The sequence below is a fragment of the Lissotriton helveticus genome, chromosome 5_1 (genome assembly GCF_964261635.1).
Source record: "Lissotriton helveticus chromosome 5_1, aLisHel1.1, whole genome shotgun sequence".
Taxonomy (NCBI): Eukaryota; Metazoa; Chordata; class Amphibia; order Caudata; family Salamandridae; genus Lissotriton; species Lissotriton helveticus.
The window spans coordinates 142,567,029-142,587,453 of NC_136065.1; the positions used below are offsets into that span (position 1 = coordinate 142,567,029).

Below are 20,425 nucleotides of genomic sequence, written 5' to 3' on the forward strand. Positions count from 1 at the left end.
GAGTAAAGCCATAAATAGCATATGGTCCGAGAGTTGGTCACTATGAACTCCACAGCACCATAATGGATTTACTAAAAACTGGATAGTTTGGTAGCAAACGTCTCAGCACATTAAACCCACACTGATGCTAGTGTGGGATTTAATGTAAAATGCACTCAGAGGGCATCTTAGAGATGCCCCCTGAAAATCGACCAGCCCTGGCCTGAATTGCTGCCCGCCATTTGCCACCACCAGACAGGTTTCTGGACCCCTGGGTAGAGAGCCTCTGCTCTCTGGGTCCAGAAACAAAGCCCATCCTGGGCAGAGGGGTCATGCCCCCTTCCCCAGGATGTACTGGGTCCACAAAAGGGGAAACGTCAAAAACCTGCTTCCTTTTGCTGCCCCCAGCTACTGGCTCCCACTTTCTGTGGCAGAATCAGCAGGAAATCCAAGCAAGAGAGGTGTGCCCACCTATGCCAATCCCACCCCTCAGGTGGGGGAGGCGAGGTGAACCACACATCTCAGTCCCCTCCATCCTGAAGATGAGGGGACTCAGCCAATTAGGAATAGGCTCATGCCCCCTCCCACTGGAGGGTGGCATAATAAGGGGGTGTACCATCTCCAAAGAAGGGACCTATTGGTCCCGACCTGCACACCTCTTTAACGCCCCTAAATCTAGTATTATGGGGTGACCCTGAACCTTGCCTCCTCAGAGTCGAGGATAAAAGAAGAAGGATCGAAGAGCTGTGCTGACCCAGGAAGGAGAAGAGGACACCAACTGCCTTGGTCCCGGCCCTACCGGCCTGTCCAGTCTACTACCTGCCTACAGCAAGAACCCCAGTGAGTCCAGCAGACAGCAACTCCCAGAGCCTGGAGGACTTGCCCTGCAACCTTCCCACAGACTCCCATGAGCACCCGATTTGCTCAACCAAAGTCTCACCTCCAGAATCAAGATTCCGTCGATTCTGCACCACTCTGCACCCAACAACCACGGCCTGAGTAGCCCAACACCCCAAGCAGGTCTACCCAGCGATCCTGACCTGGGATCTGGTGATCCCCGACCTCCTTCAACACTCCTGACGCCGCCTGTGGCCTCAACCTGAAGGGTCCACTTGACCTCGACCGAAGCTGGTAAGAAAACCCAACGCCAGAAGACACCCCTGCATCCGATGCCCCACGGCCTTGGGTGGCCCAACCGACTTTGTCCAGGCATCCCCCAGGATCCCAACTTACCTTTCCAGCCAGAAGCCCCAACGCACGTTTTGCACACTGCACCCGGCCGCCTGAGTACCGCTGGTGGTGCAGCTCCTGTGATGGTCGTTGGCCCCCTGCAGTGCTGACCTCAACGCCAGGAGCTTGGCTCCTACAACCGAGTGGCTTGCTCGTCAGCAGCTCCGAAGCGAAGGCCCCCTTATCCCGATTTGCTAACATTGGGCCCCTGCACTCTGCACCCTGCACCCGGCCGCCCCATGAAGATGAAGGAGTTAATTTGTCTCAGAGAGAGACCACTGCAGTTGTGCATTTTCTTCACAAGGTGCCAGGCACAAGGATTACTGATTCCGCTTCTTGTATTGCATTTAATGTTTTGGAGATTGATGGAATGCCCGAGCACTTTTGAAGTCATGCTGCCTTTGCTGGTTTTTGACCCACAGCTTCCATGTCACAGACAAGGAAGCACGCTCCATGTTAACTGCCACCTACACAATATGGAGCTGAGGTCAACCAGGGGGTTGGAGGAGAAGTCAGGAAATAGAGGCACCTGCTCAGGTGATATAGTGGCAAGGACCTATCACCAGAGATGCTGTGCTTAGCTCATCAGTGCAGGTCTCTTCAGTCATCTACAGGAGCAAACAGACTTATCCGCTTGGATCCTACCCAGTGATGGAGAATCGTTTGACCTCTCGGTACATAAGACCGACAGCACCAGGCTTGGGAATAAAAGACTCTCTTAGCCTAAAAAGGTTCTTACTTTTTTGTGTATACTCTTATTGATCTGCACCTTCCTCACCTAAAGAACCGCCTCCAGGCACCGGACAGGACATCAACAGAGCCATTTAAGCTCCACCCCGGCACAACAACATAATTTCCTCTGTTCCTTTTTTCTGTTTTTAATTCTATTTATTTGGTTTTGTGTAACAAGAACACATGTTGCCAGCTCATCTAACACAATGGAGTACATAGAATCACAAATTGTGTTTGCAAGGACAGCGAGTATGGTGGGCAATTCAACTACCTGTCCCCCATCAAAACAACAGATGGCACAGCAGTGTGTCTATGTTAATTTTGAATATTGTCCCGCGCCTCTTGCCACAGGCCCCAACCCTCAGTCACAGGCTTTATAGACTGCATCCTTGGCGTCCGTGGACCAGTCCACCACTAATATCACTGTCTCTGAACCCCATAGTTTTACAGTGTTCTTCTAGGCCATTATTAGGGCGCATTACAGAATAGCAACGGGTATCGTGGTATTGTTTCTTTGTCCCATAGTCCCAGTATTACCACACAGGCATCCAGTTGTAGCTATGTCTGCGTGACAGTTCTCAAATTACATTGTACAGCGTCCCAAAAAGATGCAAGACATGGGCAAGCCAAAATAGCATAAAGCATTGTTCCTGGGAGAGTACATCCCCATAGGCACCCATCATCTTTTATTTTCACTGTTTGTACCAGTCTGGTTCTAGGGTAATATGCTTTGTGTAGAATGTTTAGTTGCACCAACCGAAACCCTGACCTCATCACCAGCTACATTTGGTAGCTACACACCTCTGCCTAGTCAGTATTATCTATATCCCACTGGTCTTGTTCCCATCACTCTCTAAGTTTCGCTAAGGGCAGATCGTAGTTTTTGAGAAGTGTACGGTAAACCTGTGATATCGCAGGTCGGTGTAGGGGGGAGTCATCAGCACTCTTAATTTGAGAGGGGGCCACTCTGCCACATTGGTAGGTTGTGTTTTATTTTGATCCGCTGCGATGCCCAGCGATACAGCTGTAAGTCCAGTACTGCTATACCACCTTATAAGGACTGCATGTAAGAGTTTTGAATGCTATTCTAGGTAGCCCCCATCCCAAAGGAGTGTTCAGGCACCTACCTGCGCAAAGAAACTGTCCTGTATTTGAAACAGTGTGATCCGTGGAATGTTTGAAACCGTGTGATCCGTGGAACGTACAAGTATTAAAATAATCATTTTGTAGAGACCTGCCAGCCCCAACACAGTAGAGCTTTCTGCAATGTTCAACATCAGACTGGTATTCAGCCAGATGTTTATTGTTTATCCAGGTTTTGACACCTCACATCTGACCGGTCTCTGGTGACATAAATTTCAAGGTACTGGAACCCGGTGCCTGTCCAATCAATCAATCAATCAATCAATCAATCAATCAGAGTACTTGTAAAGTGCGCTACTTACCCGTGAGGGCCCCAAGGCGCTGAGGGGAGTGGGGGGGGAGTGCGGGGGGGGGGGGGGGGGTTCTGCTGCTACTGCTCTTGAGGAGTCTTCTGAAGGAAAGTAGGTCCACTGCTGGAGAAGGTGACCATTCCATACATGCCTCGCTAGCGCTAGTCGCGCTTTTTGCCTGCTTACTGCTATTTTAAAAACCCGTTTTTTGTATTTATTTTCATTTCGTTTATTTTTTGTTTTTAATCGCTCTTCCTGGCCTCATTCCTTGCACCCTAAAAACCCCCCTGGGGACCATCTTCACCGCCTTTGGCGGGTCCGGGATCACGGGGTACCGGGGACTGATTGGAGCGCCATCTTGGATCAGGCTGGGGCACTCTCGCGCATTCTCGCGAGATTTCGGCCTGCAGAGCCTATTTCAGGCAGCGAGTGACGGTAGGTCAGCCTGGAGAAGGTGACCATTCCATACATGCCTCGCTAGCGCTAGTCGCGCTTTTTGCCTGCTTACTGCTATTTTAAAAACCCGTTTTTTGTATTTATTTTCATTTCGTTTATTTTACCTTGTTTTTAATCGCTCTTCCTGGCCTCATTCCTTGCACCCTAAATGCACCCTAAAAACCCCCCTGGGGACCATCTTCACCGCCTTTGGCGGGTCCGGGATCACGGGGTACCGGGGACTGATTGGAGCGCCATCTTGGATCAGGCTGGGGCACTCTCGCGCATTCTCGCGAGATTTCGGCCTGCAGAGCCTAATTTCAGCCCTCTATCGGTCGCACAGCGGTGACGCGCAGCGGGAGTGCCCTCGCTGCGCCTGAGTCTCGCCAGAGTCCTGCCCGTCTGCGCCCGTCAGCGCTAAGGCAGGGCTAGGGCAGGGGACTCTGGCTCTCGCAGGATGCTATCTGCCGAGAGATTGCGCTTGATGCGCCATGAGGTAATAGGTTGCCGTCATGGCACCTTGGACCCTCTAAGTGGACCTTTCCATTGCCCTTTTTGTTCGTTTCAACTTCCTAAGCCGCAGCCCATTATTAGTTTTCAATCTAGACCCCATGGGGTTTTTAAACCTTGCCCAGTAGTAGGCGGAGCTACTCAAACTACCCTGAAAATTTTCCACCTTAATGTGAGATCTTTAACTTGTCATCATCAAGAAGTTTATTCGCTGATCTCGGATGATAAGCCGGATATCTTCTTTTTCACAGAAACCTGGCTTCACGACCAGTCCACGGCTATTATCAACTTAGCCCTTCCGACGGGATACACTATGTATTCCCATCATCGTAATGCTAGAGGGGGTGGTATCGCAGTTGCGGTAAAATCGCATTTTCCGTGCGCCTGGAAACCCACCACTATAGCAGGGTGTGAGAGTGCTCACTTTAACATCACTGTGACTCCTCACTTCACCTTTTCTGGACTTTTAATCTATAGGCCTCCTGGCCCTGATGGCGCCTTCCGGTTTAGTCTTCCGGAAGTAGTCGCCTCTTTAGCCTTGAAAACGGTGAACTTCACGATCATTGGTGACCTGAACCTACATATGGAAGCTCCATTGAACAATTCGGTCCACTGCCTGTTGGCGGATCTTGAAGCATTCCAACTTAGTCAGTTGATACAGTCATCGACTCATATAGGTGGTCACTTACTAGACCCGTTTCTGACTAATTTGACCACCAATATCTCAGTGCTTCAACCCAAACCTATGGCCTGGACCGATCATTGTTTGATCGAGTCCCATATATTGATCCCTAATCCTCCTTGTAGAAATATTCTTCCTGACATCCTCAAACGTCCTTGGCGAAACTTAGATCTTGAGCACTTTCATCTGCTCTTGATGAGTGATCCTCCTCAACCCTCCACAGAAGTTTCCCTTGGTTATGACAACTTTTGCGAGTGGGTCATTCAAACACTGGATTCTCTCATACCAGTTAGATGGAGTAAGGCTAGATCTAGTCCCTCCAGTCCTTGGTATGACGAATCCCTTAGACAGCTTAAATCCTCTTGCAAAAAAGCTGAGCGCGCCTGGCGCAAAAATTACGATGCTGGCCTTAAGTCGGCTTACCGGGCCTGCACTAGAGTCTACCATCGGGCTATCTGTGCAGCTAGGGCTGCTTTTTATTCTCAAGAGATTAGGAACAGTTCTAACCCTACTAAGGTCATATTCAAGGTTTGTAATGACCTAACTAGCAAAAAGACTAATACTACCACTCTCGAAGCCTCGGCGGCCCATTGTGAGAATCTGGCCGCATTCTTCGTGGAAAAGGTAGAAGCTATTTATAGGTCTTTCTCTCAAGCCCCTTGCATGGAAAATACTTCTGCCTCCGTTGTTTCTAAACCACTGCTTTCTATTCCTAGCCCCACATTGGAGGAGTTTAAAGCCTTAACGATAAAGGTTAAATCTGGCTCCCCGGACGACCCCATGAGACCTTCCCAATTCCGGGAATTTGCCCAGTGTTGCTATCCCGCAATGCATAGTTTGCTGGATCTGTCATTTACCACCGGTACGGTTCCCAGGGCCTGGAAGCAGGCTACTGTTATCCCTATTCTTAAAAAGCCTGCCCTTGACCCCACTAAATCCGAACACTACCGGCCCATTTCCCTTCTCCCCTGGCTAGCTAAATTGGCAGAGTCTCATGCCAATCAGATTCTATCTTCCCACCTGCAGGAATCTAATATTCTGGATAACTCCCAGAATGGGTTCCGTGCGGGCCACAGCACCGAGACTGCACTTCTGGCTGTGGTGGAACACATTAGGAAGATGCTGGACCAGGGTCAGACGGCGGCACTGATCCTATTGGATTTAAGTGCCGCCTTTGATACGGTTTCCCATCAGATCCTTTTGCACCGTCTCATGGTGGCTGGAGTTGGAGAGATGGCACTTGAGTGGTTCCGATCCTTTCTTTCGGATCGAACATTCAGAGTATCTACACCTCCGTTTGTCTCGGCCTCTCGCTCTGTCCATCAGGGTGTTCCGCAGGGATCGGCCCTTAGTCCTACCCTTTTTAATTTATATGTTCAGCCTCTGGCGGAGGTAGCCCATAGTTTTGGTCTCACCATGGTGTCATACGCCGATGATACACAGCTGGCGGTGGCACTTAATGGTGACTCCACTATGGATGCCCCTACCTTTCAGTCCGCCCTCAAAGCGGTGGCGGGCTGGATGGCGAACAATAGATTGCAACTCAATGCCTCTAAGACCGAGGTTATCATCTTTGGTAGGGACGGTGGACTTTGGGGAGATCAATGGTGGCCATTTGAACTGGGCCCTGTTCCCATCCCTGTTGCTGAAGCCAGAAACCTCGGAGTGTGGTTGGATGACAAACTCTCCTTTTCTGCTCACACAAAACGTGTAGCTGGTACTTGTTTTGGTGCTCTGCATTGTCTTCGACCAATTTTTAAGTTTTTCGATGCGAACACCAGGCAGATCATAGTCCAAGCTCTGGTCCTTACCAGACTGGACTATGCCAGCTCTCTGTTTTTGGGTTTGAATCAAGCAGAACTGGCTCGCCTTCAGAGGGTACAAAATGCGGCGGCCAGGATGCTTGTCGGTCTTCCGAAGTTTGTCTCCGCCCGCCGTACTATTCGAGATCTACACTGGCTGCCTGTAGGGCAAAGAATTAAGTTTAAAGCATTGTGCTTAACTTTTAAAATTTTTAAATTTGCTTCTCCTCCTATTCTGTCACAGGCTATTCAACACTATGCCCCGTCCAGAACCCTCCGATCCTCAGGCTCAAATCTTGCCATTGTGCCCCGCTTTAAAAGAGCTAGAATGGGCGGTCGCTCTTTTTCAGTATTGGCGGCGGCTCTTTGGAACTCTTTACCTATCACTCTTCGTGATATTCCTGATCTGCTTCTTTTTAGGAAGGCATTGAAAACCTTCCTATTTTCCTCAGTCTAATTCCCTCTGTTTCTTTTTACCTTTGTTGTGTTGTGTTCACCATCTCTGGAAAGCGCCGGGACGCCTCTTGGCTGCGGCATCTGAGCGCTATATAAAAATAAAATAACATAACATAACATAACTGTTTAGGGCAGACCCAGGTCTCAGACAGGTTCCAGTCTGTGAGGGAAAATCCCTCTGAATTCTGCCAGTTTATATTCACACCTGAATATGTCCCAAATATGTGCAATATGTCAAGTATTCTGGGAATTGATAGCTTTGGATCCAACAGATAAAGTAGGACATTGTCAGTAAACTGTGAGATAACATCCCCCCATGTGGGTCCCATCTCAGTCCCATTACCTGTACGTTACAACAGATCCAAAAGGGCAAAGGTTAAATTGCTAAAGTAAACAGTGAAGGGAAGAGGGGACAGCCTGGCCCAGTGGAGAAGGTGGAAAAAGGTGGCAACAGTGTACAGTTCACCCTTACTCTTTACATATCAGGTGAACCCAGGGCAGCAATTCTGGGCCAAAGCCCATTCTGGAGGACCGTCATCATATAAGGACCGCCATCAGATAATGCCAGTGAATCAAAGGCTTTTCCGCATCCAATGAAGGTATTACTGCATGTTTTCTTAACCATGAGGCTCTGTACAAAACACCAAACAAGCGGTGCAGGTTCAGTCTGTTCGATCTATGGAGCATGAATCACGATTGGTCTGGGTCTATGAGCTGGTCAACGACTTCGTACAGTCAAGTGACCCGTATCTGGCAAGAATCTTCGTTTCGATATTCAATACGGGTATAGGTCTGTAGGCTGCTCAATTCTCCACTGACTTCCCACTCTGCGTATCAGAAAAATATTGGCTGTGCAGACAATTTGCAGGAGGGACTCCTCCTTTTGAGCCTGGTAAAACATCCATGTGAGGGGTTCATAGAGGTGTCGACCGATACATTTGAAAAACTCTGGAAGCAGACCATTTGTTCCAAGAGACTTTCCACTTCTTAGTTTCGTTATGGCTTCCTTTACCTCCAATGGTTCTATCTTTTTTTCAAGTTTTTCCCAATCTTCCAGGGGCATGGTTGGGATCGGTAGATCCTCCACAAATTGTGTCAGTTGGTCAGCGGTCCAGTTGCCCCAGGCAGGAAAGAGTTTGGTTAGGTAGCCTGCAAAGGCCTCAGCAAGGTCTGTGGCAGTATGCGCCCTATTGCCCCGGGCAGTAAGCACACCCCACACCTATAATTGTCCACCTCTCCATAGGCCAGCCAGGCCAGGCCAGGAGTTCTTGTTTGCTATTTCTAAGACTTTAGTGGGGGAAAGGAAGACAATGAGTTTTATAATTCTATGCAGTGTAACAAGCATTAAAGAGGAACCTTATTAATGTGATTATGACCAGCCCTCAGAAGGGGAAGCAGGTGGGATCAGTGAGGGGTCGGTAGGTAGAGTATCCACAAGAAAGACCATTAGAGAAGGTAAGTAACTTGTTCTTCTGATGGGCTCTTCAACCAGCAAATTCCTAACCTCTTTAATCAACACCCAAGCAGTCTCTCCCTGGACATGGTATAGAGAAGATGGTTAAATCAAAAAGACCTGGAGAACAGATGTTCAAAATGGGCATCCCTGTAGACTTAAGAACCAGGCAATAATGCTTGTTGAGCGTTTGCGCCGAAGAAAATGCTGCAGCTCGACAGATGTCAAGGACCAGAACACTCCTGGACAGCAGCAAAGAGGCATTGAAAAAAACTGCCTTTATCCTGGTGGTATGGGTCCTGATGCCAGCAGGTGGCTCCTTTTGGCGAAAGAGTAACACAATGCAATCTATATGGAAAACATCCTCTTCTGAATCGCACTCCCCTTCTTAGTACAGACACAGTCGATACAAACTGATCTGGTATTCCCAGCTCCGAACCACATAAAAGTTGAGAACTCTGGGGGGTCTGAGCAGTGGAGCCTCTCCTTCTACTACACCAGACGATTAGATGGATAGAAAGTTGGGAGCGTGATCTACTGCCCCAAGTGAAACGAGCTGACCACCTTCATAAAGAATGCAGCCTTTGTCCTGAGAACCAGCTTATCCTCAAAGAAATAAGTAAAGGTAGGACGAACACACATTAATTCGCGGAGGTGATCGCAGTCAGAAACACTGTCTTACTAGTCAAAAGCAGGAGTAATATCTGTTGTAAACTGAATAAAACACATATGACTAACCACTTTCTTGAACTGGGCTATAATGAACAAGACTTTGAATGAATGGTTATTGAAAAACGTCCACTGGATCATTCCACTTCAAATATTCCCAGCCAACTGCTAGAGAGAGAACAAAGATGGGTGTGTAGATATGTTTGGTTTGAATGCTGGGATCCCATGGTGCCAAATAAATCACCAGGAAGAACACTGGATGCTTTTGGGACTAAAAGACAGGGACTCCTAGTGGCATAGACAACTGACAGGAGTGTTTTGTTTCCTGCCCGAAAAAGGTTTTTGATGCTACTGTGAATCCATTGTAGAACAATCCATTAAACAACATTTGCCTCATCTGTACATTCAAGTCTTCATTTACTTTCACAAAACAGTAACAGAGTTATTATTTGTTATATGAACTTAATAGTTCTTGCATGTTATAGTCCTTATAGCTGTCTCAGGATATCTTGTTATGCATTCTGTTTAACATTGGGGTGAATACGAACCTCTTTACACTTCTATTTTTACACTCTGATTTTTGACAATGAACACCTCTTATAGAGTATTTTGAAGGGTCTCTAGTAAAGGGGATAGCATATAGGGAATTGCTGCGGATCTTTGGTTACATTTCATAGCAAGGTCTTGCATTATCGTGTTGAGACCCCCTTATTCCAAGCAGTGTTTGATACAGAAGGAGAAGGAGCAGCTAACCAAAGCTCTTTATACAGAGGCGGTCTGTGTATTATGTAGGTGACGTCATGTGATGCTACGTCATGATATTACATGCACAGGGCCCGCATACCAGTAATAGGCTCAGAGTTCTGGATAGTTTAAAACTGGGTTGATGTCCTGCTGTGGGCAACATGCAGAGGGAAGGCGGTTACTAGGTGCATGGGCCAGCATCTACAATTGACGAAGTAAGCGGGCCACTTTTTACAAGCTGCATTGCACTTTATTTTACACATATAAACTCTGTCTCTATTTTAACAACGCTGAAGAGTATGGCATGACTGCTCTTTCTGTATCTCTTTCCAGTGGTGGACTACAAAGGGGTGTTCATCGTAAAGGGTAGGTTAGGATCAGTGTTCTACTTTTCTACTTTAAAAGTCAAATGAATACACTCCAGGTATTTTTGATGCATTCTTTGTTCTGCCAAAAAGGTGCAGGTATGCGTGACATGGATTTCTGTGTTTTCTTAGTAGGAAGTACTGGTTTCTCGTAATATGCAAGCATTTTATTTTTATCTTGTGTGGTTGCCACTATCCCTTGCACAATATACAAAGTAGGGCAGGGTGAATTAGTGCTAAGGAGCCCATGTCCTGGGGAAGGCCACTGGCCAGTCTGGTTTTCAAGTTATGAAGGGTGACCCATAATCATAATTTTTGTGGTGACTTCCTAGGTAATTTTAAATTCACTGTCTGGATTCCAACTGTTATCTAGTACAAATATATAAGAACTCCCTATTTTGGTTGAGACCATTCGGGCAAAAATGTGCCTTGAATGCGTCAGGAATCAATGAAGATGCACACCTCTAGTTGTGGCCAAATCAAAAATGATCTTGTCAGAACGCTTGTCACACTTGTGATCTTCTCATTAAAGGGGAGCAAATACTCTGAAGCCTAAGATGCCAAAGGCAAAATCTTTATTAAAATATATGTTTTATTTTCCTCTATGGGCAAGGTTAGTTCAATCAATCAATCAATCAGTACATTTATAGAGCGCACTACTCACCCGTGAGGGTCTCAAGGCGCTGAAGGGAGGGGGGGGGGGGGTGCTGCTACTGCTCGAATAGCCAGGTCTTGAGGTGTTTCCTGAAGGTGAGATGGTCCTAGGTCAGTCGTAGGTGGGCGGGGAGGGAGTTCCGTGTCTTGGCGGCCAGGTAGGAGAACGCTCTTCCTCCGGTGGTGGTTCTGCGAATCCGTGGGACGGTGGCGAGGGCGAGGCTGGCGGAGCGAAGTTGGCGGGTCGGAGTGTGGAATGTGAGGCGTTTGTTGAGGTATTTGGGCCCATGTCATGGAGCGCTTTGTGTGCGTGGGTGAGGAGCCTGAACGTGATCCTTTTGCTAAAGGGGAGCCAGTACAGGTTTCTCAGGTGGGCAGATATGTGGTTGTGGCGAGCGATGTCGAGGATGATTCGTGCGGAAACGTTCTGTATGCGTTGAAGTCTTTTCTGAAGTTTGGCTGTGGTTCCTGCGTATAGGGCGTTCCCGTAGTCCAGTCGGCTGGTGACGAGGGTCTGGGTGACAGTTTTTCTGGCTCCGGTGGGGATCCACCGGAAGATTTTTCTGAGCATGCACAGGGTGTTGAAGCATGAGGATGAAATGGCGTGGACTTGCTTGATCATCGTGAGGGAGGAGTCCAGGATGAATCCCAGGTTGCGTGCGTGGTCCGTGGGTGTCGGTGCTGTGCCCAGCGCTGTGGGCCACCATGAGTCGTCCCAGGCGGATGGCGACGGTCCGAGGATGAGGACCTCCGTCTTGTCTGAGTTCAGTTTCAGACGGCTGAGCTTCATCCATTCCACGACGTCTTTCATTACTTCCTGGAGGTTGGTTTTGGCGGTGGCTGGGTCTTTGGTGAGGGAGAGTATCAGCTGGGTGTCGTCGGCGTAGGAGATGATGTTGAGGTTGTGTTTGCGTCTGATGGCGGCGAGAGGGCTCATGTAGATATTTAAGAGGGTTGGGCTGAGCGAAGAGCCTTGGGGTACGCCGCAGATGATCTCGTTGGCCGCAGAGCGGAAGGGAGGGAGGCGGACTCTCTGGGTCCTGTTGGAGAGGAACGAGGGGATCCAGTCCAGGGCTTTTCCTTGGATCCCAGCGTTGTGGAGGCGGGTTGTTCGGGTGCGATGGCAGACGGTGTCGAAGGTGGCAGAGAGGTCGAGGAGGATGAGAGCGGTTGTTTCCCCGTTGTCAAGCAGGGTCCTGATGTCGTCGGTGGCTGCGATGAGGGCGGTCTCGGTGCTGTGGTTGGCTCGAAATCCGAACTGGGATGGGTCAAGGGAGTCGTTTGCCTCGAGGAATGCGGTCAGCTGTTTATTGACAGTCTTCTCGATGACTTTAGCAGGGAAGGGAAGAAGGGAGATGGGTCGGAAGTTCTTGAGGTTTTTAGGGTCCGCTGTGGGTTTCTTCAGAAGGGCGTTGATTTCTGCCTGCTTCCAGCTCTCTGGGAAGGTGGCTGACGAGAAGGAGTTGTTTATGATGTTCCGGAGGTGGGGTGCGATGATGGTGTCTGCTTTGTTGAAGATGTAGTGAGGGCATGGGTCAGAGGGAGAGCCAGAGTGAATGGTGTTCCTGACGTGGGTGGTGTCTTCAGTGCTGATGGGGGTCCAGGCGCTGAGGGTGGTGGCAGGGGGCGTTGGTTTGGTGACTGGAGGCGGGGTCTGGGCGCCGAAGCTGTCGCGTATATCGGCAATCTTGCGGTAAAAGAACGTGGCGAGGGAATTGCAGAGGTCTTGCGACGGTGTGATGTTGTTGCTGCTGGCGCTGGGGTTGGAGAGCTCTTTTACGATGCTGAATAGTTCCTTGCTGTTGTGTATGTTGTTGTCTAGCCGCTCTTTGAACGATGTCCTTTTGGTGGCGCGGATCAGCTGGTGGTGTTTGCGAGTGGCGTTCTTTAGAGCCGTCATGTTTTCTGTCGTCTGTTCGCGTCGCCAGGTTTTCTCGAGAGTTCGGCAGGATTTCTTTGATTCTTTGAGGGCGTCGGTGAACCATGTGATTTTCCTGTTGCCGGTATTGCCTGAGGGGTTCTTCAGTGGAGCAAGGGCGTCGGCACAGTTGGTGATCCACTCTGCGAGGTTGCGGGCTGCGTCGTTGGTGTCGGTTGGTGGGTTCTGGCTCAGTGACGTGGTTAGCTGGTCTGTGGTGACTTTGCTCCAGCATCTGCGGGGGATCTGTTGCGGGCGGTGGTGGGATGTAGTCTTCTTAAAGGTGAAATGGATGCAGCTGTGGTCGGTCCAGTGTAGTCCGGTGGAGTGGCTGAAGGAGACATGGTTGCTGGTGGAGAAGATGGGGTCGAGCGTGTGGCCGGCATAGTGGGTGGGGGTGTTCACCAGTTGCTTGAGTCCGAGGTTGGCGAGGTTGTCTAGCAGGGTGGTGGTGTTGTCGTTATTGTTCTCCAGGTGGAAGTTCAGGTCCCCTAGGTGGATATATTCTGATGAGGCGAGGGCGTGCGAGCTGATTAAATCGGCGATGGTTTCACTGAATTGTGTGCGCGGGCCCGGGGGTCTGTAGATGAGGGTTCCTCTGAGGGTGGTCTTGGGCTCGGTGTGGATCTGGAAGTGTAGGTGTTCGGCGACGGTGAAGGTATCTTCGGTGTTGGTCGTCGTGATGCTGATGGTGTTCCTGTAGATGATGGCGATTCCTCCTCCGGTTTGGTTAACGCGGTCTTTATGGGTGATTTTGTAGTCGTCTGGGATGGCTATGGCAATGTCGGGGGCTGAGGAGGTGTTCATCCAGGTTTCCTTGTGGAAGGCGACGTCCGGTGCTGTTGTGTCGAGGAGGTCCCAGAGTTCGACGGCGTGTTTGTGGACGGAACGGGCGTTGAGTAGGATGCACTTGAGGTGGTTGTTGTTGTTGTTGCTTGGTCCCGAGGGCGGGGTGCATGTTTGGAGGCAGGTGAATTTGCAGGCTTGGCAGGTGAAGGGTCCGTGGGTGCGCTTCGGGGTGGCTCGGTAGCAGGCGGATGGTCGGCCGATGTTGAGTGCGTGGAGGGTGGCGGTGTCGTATCTCAGTCGGGTTTCCTGGCCTCTGCGTCCAGGCGCGGACGGGCGAAGATGGGCTTGCCTTAGGCGCGCCCGCTGCGCGGCCTCCATATGAGGGGAAGAGGAAGGGAGGAGCAGCTGGGAGGCGGGAGCGGAGTGGCGAATTGGTGACCTGGGGGGTGGGGCCGCAGGGGCGGGAGAGAGCGAGGGGGGAGCGGGAGGGTGGCACAGAAGGCAAAAGGGGGCAGAATGGGCACAAAATACGGGGCGGCAGACAGTGGAGTACAGAAAACGAGTGGCAGCAGCAAGTAAACACAGATACACAGGAAACACAGATACAGCTGGGAGCGGGGCGGCGAATGGGTGACCAGGGGGGCGGGGCCACAGCGGCGGGAGAGAGCGAGGGGGGGGGGGCGGGAGGGTGGCACAGAAGGCAAAAGGTGGCAGAATGGGCACAAAATACGGCGGGGCAGACAGTGGAGTACAGAAAACGAGTGTCAGCAGAAAGTAAACACAGATACACAGGAAACACAGATACAATTACAAAAGCACGAGGGAAGCAAAGACCAAACCACGGTGTACAGCGGTCAGGGCACAGCGAGTGGCAGCAGCGGGCAGCGTCACACAGGAGGACTGTGTGATGGCTGAGGGGGCAACCTGCCTGGTGACAGAACAGCTATCCGTGACACCACTTCCTCCAATCAGGGTACTGCCAAACACTCTAAATCAACTTTTAGGGAAATATGCACCCTGCTGGGGTTTTGTATGACGAAATAGTTCCAAGCATCTGTGCTTCCAGGAGGCAGAAGTTTATCCGCCTCGCTGCTGTCATCATCATCCTGATTGAAAATGTCAGGCATCTGTATGGCATCTGAATCAGACAGAATAAATCATGCATCCTTTTAAAGCATTTGTACATAGGTCGAGGTTGAAGTATAGAGACTTCCCCTCCAGTCTCCATGCACACATTAGGGTGGCTACACAGGGGATGTGTGTCGTTACAACGCATGCTTTTTCCACGCATGCCTTTACAACGCAGGTTTTACAACGCAAGTCGTTACAACGACTTGCGTTGGGGGGCGCTGGATAGTGGAATAGTTTAATTTACTATTCCAACTCCAGTCCCCGTGGATAGTAGGGAAGGTTTTGGATAGTAAATTAAACTATTCCCTATCCTACAGCACCCTCCAGCGCAAGTCGTTGTAACGACTTGCATTGTAATACCTGTGTTGTAAAGGTACTGCGTGGAAAAAGTTTCTTTGTAAAGGATGTTTCCCTACACAGGCCCACTGGTGTGGGGGTGTAACTCACTGGTGGACATCCAGTCAGGCAAACTTTTGGTTCCATGGAGCCCAAGGGCGCTTTAGAGGGAGCCTGGCAGAACAATGCAAGCATCGCCTGAGTGAAGGCTGCGATTTAAATGAGGACTGGAAACTCCGAGAAAACTGGAGGAGGCAATCAGTCCGGGGCCAGAGTCAGCATCAGGTGACATCAACAAGCTTAGGATCTGAAGAGCAGGACATACAGGTTCCCCGGGGATGACCTGGAGATATACCTAGTGAGCCAGAGAGTCATCTCAGAGCTAATCTTTGGTGTTTTTAGTTCTTTTCTCAGCCTTGCCAAAGGTCTTGGAGGATTTTGTGATTGACAGCAAATGGGCTGACCCGGAGCAGAACTTGGTTCTAAAACGGCACTGACCCTCCAATCATCATGGTTCTGCGCAATAAACATCTTGGCCTCCTGCCTCCTTAATAGCCGTTGTGTGCCTACATTGCATTTATTACATGACCTGGAGCCCAGGCACGACAAATTCCCCTCTTTTTGGGGAGGACATTATCTTATGGCAGGACTAGCACTGCTTAAAACCAGATTATCGGGTTGGTGACACCCTGCTGACACTACAGTTTTGTTTTTAATTTGGCTAATAAAAACTCTAGATCGAAGATGAAGGGTGTGAAAAAAGTGCACCGGGGTCGAGCTTCCATGGCTTCGGAGATGTCATGTCCAATGCGATGCAGTGTCGAGCACCACCTACTGGCACAGAAGAGCTATTCTGACTTTTCAGAATCCAATCTTAAGCCTGTTGGAGATTCAAAAGGTGATGCACCTGCAGGCATAAGTATCTATCGGAACATTAGTGTGCTAGGTGCCTGGAAACACCATGTGGTGAGATGCGGCTCCATTTGACAGGAAAACAGTATTTGAACAGGGTTTTTCCCACAAATGATGTTGCTTGGACAGTGACAACAGATTCTGGTTGTCTGGTACTAAGGGCAAAACTGTCCTGTGACCAGGTAGCTTCTCTTTTGCCCGGGGTTCTTGCACCACTTGCAAAGGGACCATGTGGTTGTCCTCCATGTTGGAGAGAAAACATACTAGACATGTATACCTAATTACCTCACAAAAAGAAGGGTATATGGTATATGCATCGTTTTTAGGTTTTGCCTAGCCAATGCGTACGAAGTACGCATGCGCTAGGAAAAACTTAATGATATATGTGTGTGGGGACTGGACCGTCCCCACTCTCTCATTGGCTAGCTCCATAAATGGAGGCTAGCCATTGGGAGAAGGCTCTGTCCGTCAATCTCGGACCAGATTCGGGGGCGTTCCCGAGAATTTTTGGCTTTTGGCTACGTCAGCCGAAAGCCTGTTCTCGGGAACGCCCCCGAATCTGGTCCGGCATTGAGCCGGCACCCACCTTCATTAAGCACAGCCTGCGAAACTCAGGCACTGACAGTGGAGGCTGGGAAACCGGGTTCGAGTCTCGGCAGGATGCTTAATCTCCCCGTGCCTAACAACATGAATGTGTCCGTCTCTAACTCAACATGTGCTCATGTAAAGCGATCTAACCCCTTCGGGTCTCGTTAGCGCTATATACAACTTTTTTTTTAAAAGCTTTAATGTGTGCTGCTTAGCAGTGGCATCGGGAGCGGGGGGGGGGCCCTCCGGCGGACGGGTGGCAGCATACTCTTCACGCCCCTATTAACTCCACCATGTGGGAGAAGCTCCGTAGCTCACCTGGGCAGTGCTCGGCCTCTCTAGTTCTGCAGACCAGGGTTCTAGTCTCGGGCCTACTAGATAGTAATTTTACTGAGGTGTTTATTCAAAAGTGCCTCTTTGTGTTCACGAGTGGCACTGCTAGGTTGAAGCATTACATATTAATTAAAAGCCCCACTCTCTTCTTCGGGCCACAGGGATAACGTGAGAACTTGTGGGGCAGAGTGCCTATGATAGATAAGGCTCTTTGGTCCGGTTATAGTCAAAGTCTGCTAGACAGAAATTTTACTGATGGGTTTATTTAATATTACTGATGGGTTTATTTAATATACAGCCCAGCCAGGGATCTTCTTTTAATTATTTAGAACTAATACAGCCTAAGCTGAGGATCGAACTCTGCTCTCCACCTCCAAGGTCGGCAGCTTTGTGTGTTACGCCACCTCTCCTTGCTTCACTTTGTTTCCATTGCGTGACCTTTAAGTGCCCCTGGGGCACAAGCAGGGGCCTACTAGAGTGCTTCTCTATCGGAATGCACTGTGGGTCCCCCGGGGTATACACTATGCGTCATGTTTTCTGTTCCGATTGGTCATGCCTTTCCACAGTTTGTGGGTGGCCACAAAGCCTAGCAACCGTCAAGACAATATCAGTACATCCCATCTAATTGAGTTAACTTCAAATTATCAATTTCTCAGTTCTCGAAATAAGGTATTCAAGCCAAGCCGGCTGTTGCGTGAAGAAAGTTAGGCAGATGCTCTTAAATATACTATACACAGAAGATTCGTTTTAAGGTTCCTCTCAATATGCAAAAAAAAGAACTAAGGATCGATCATGTATCTATAGAGCTATCCTGTATATTTGTTTCTGCATTTCAATAGTAGGAATGAGTGTATAAGAGAATCGGGTTGCCTTTCACCTGATTCACTTGTGCCAAAGTAAATAGTGGCCAAATGTGTTTATCAGAGTAGACAGTAAGGCTGGAGGTTGGGACACCCAGTTACCACTTGTTGGCTGACCTTTCATGCAGGGTGAGTACAATAGAAAGTCCTGGACAATGAATGTAATAATTATGTGGAGCGCTGTCTCGTGCACTGTGAGGCTATCTATCGGCAGGGCTTAAGCAGCAGCAAGTTTAACCCACTATTTCAAAAGAAGGAGTTTGTGCAGGTTTTTTTTTTTTTTTAAACGGGTGGTGGACACTGTCCCTCATTTTTAAGGACCAAGGCTTGTTTTTCATCCTCGGACTTCATCTAGAGTAGGAGAGACCGAGAGGAGAGTAAGAAAGGAGGAAGAGAAAACATAGGGAAATTGTGATAAATGAGAAAGCATGGATGGAAAAGAAACTGCGAAGTGAGATGAAGAGACAGGCAGTGTGGCTTGCTGGAAGAACGGTGTGAGGTGGAATCCAGTTTAGACAGCCTTGGTATTTTTCTAACATGGCATTTGTAAGTGCCAGTGGCGGGCTCTTAAAAAATCTTTAGGCCCCTGCACTTATTTATAAATTCAACCCTAAATGGAGTACATTACTGTGTGCCACTTTTACTGTGTGTACATGTGTTGTGTTTGCATAGCGCAAACATTCCCAAAAGACAGCAGAGCAGTGTACAGGCTCAAAGGAAGAGAGCAGCAGTGAAGGTGGGTGTGAATGCCCTCATTCTGTTTCGAACAGTAGTCACTCAACTACCGAGAGGCCCTGTGTGTTGTGGCCCCACACGCTTTCTGTTGGCTAGGTGAGTGCCTTTGACAGGCGTACCTATTGTGTTTTTTTTGGTTTTTTTTTTGGTCGAAGCCTACATCTTTTGGACCTTCGGAAAGCGTCCATGAGAATGCATTTCACCCATTGCTTGCCAGTGGCTTTGTGCCTCACATTTTCTTGCTTTTATTTGGACTGTCCAGCTTGAGTTTGTCCCTTCCATTGCCAAGTCAAGTATTACACCGTCTCCTCCGTAAGGACTCGCTCCTCTCTCTGAACTTTGCCTCGCAATGCAGGAACATCGCTGCCAGCAGCAGCAGTGCCGACCGGTGGGGCCGCATCCCAGGCTGAGCTTTGCCGGGAACCCGAGGAGTGGCAAGGGGTCAGCGGTGCCAACGGCAGGTCCTGGCTCTGCAGTCATGCAGCTCCCAGGATGCAGGACTTCTGCTCATACTCTCATCCCGTCACTCACTCTTCCCTTTCACCACTCTCCTTCTCTCACCGCCTCTCTCTCTTCTGCTCATACTCTCATCCCGTCACTCACTCTTCCCTTTCACCACTCTCCTTCTCTCACCGACTCTCTCTTCTGTTCATACTCTCATCCCGTCACTCACACTTCCCTTTCACCACACTCTCCTTCTCTCACCGACTCTCTCTCCTCTGCTCATACTCTCATCCCGTCACTCACTCTTCCCTTTCACCACTCTCCTTCTCTCACCGCCTCTCTCTCTTCTGCTCATACTCTCATCCCGTCACTCACTCTTCCCTTTCACCACTCTCTCCTTCTCTCACCGACTCTCTCTTCTGTTCATACTCTCATCCCGTCACTCACTCTTCCCTTTCACCACACTCTCCTTCTCTCACCGACTCTCTCTCCTCTGCTCATACTCTCATCCCGTCACTCACTCTTCCCTTTCACCACTCTCCTTCTCTCACCGCCTCTCTCTCTTCTGCTCATACTCTCATCCCGTCACTCACTCTTCCCTTTCACCACTCTCCTTCTCTCACCGACTCTCTCCTCTGCTCATACTCTCATCCCGTCACTCACTCTTCCCTTTCACCACTCTCCTTCTCTCACCGCCTCTCTCTCTTCTGCTCATACTCTCATCCCGTCACTCACTCTTCCCTTTCACCACTCTCCTTCTCTCACCGCCTCTCTCTCTTCTGCTCATACTCTCATCCCGTCACTCACTCTTCCCTTTCACCACTCTCCTTCTCTCACCGACTCTCTCTTCTGTTCATACTCTCATCCCGTCACTCACTCTTCCCTTTCACCACACTCTCCTTCTCTCACCGACTCTCTCTCCTCTGCTCATACTCTCATCCCGTCACTCACTCTTCCCTTTCACCACTCTCCTTCTCTCACCGCCTCTCTCTCTTCTGCTCATACTCTCATCCCGTCACTCACTCTTCCCTTTCACCACTCTCCTTCTCTCACCGACTCTCTCTTCTGTTCATACTCTCATCCCGTCACTCACTCTTCCCTTTCACCACACTCTCCTTCTCTCACCGACTCTCTCTCCTCTGCTCATACTTTCATCCCGTCACTCACTCTACCCTTTCACCACACTCTCCTTCTCTCACCGACTCTCTCTCTTCTGCTCATACTCTCATCCCGTC

General features: G+C 49.5%; 1 protein-coding gene across 1 annotated transcript in view; it reads right to left on the reverse strand.

Annotated features, from left to right (window-relative positions):
- Positions 1-20,425, reverse strand: part of INPP5E (inositol polyphosphate-5-phosphatase E) — a 262,442-nt gene that overhangs the window by 22,888 nt on the left and 219,129 nt on the right. The window lies entirely within an intron of this gene.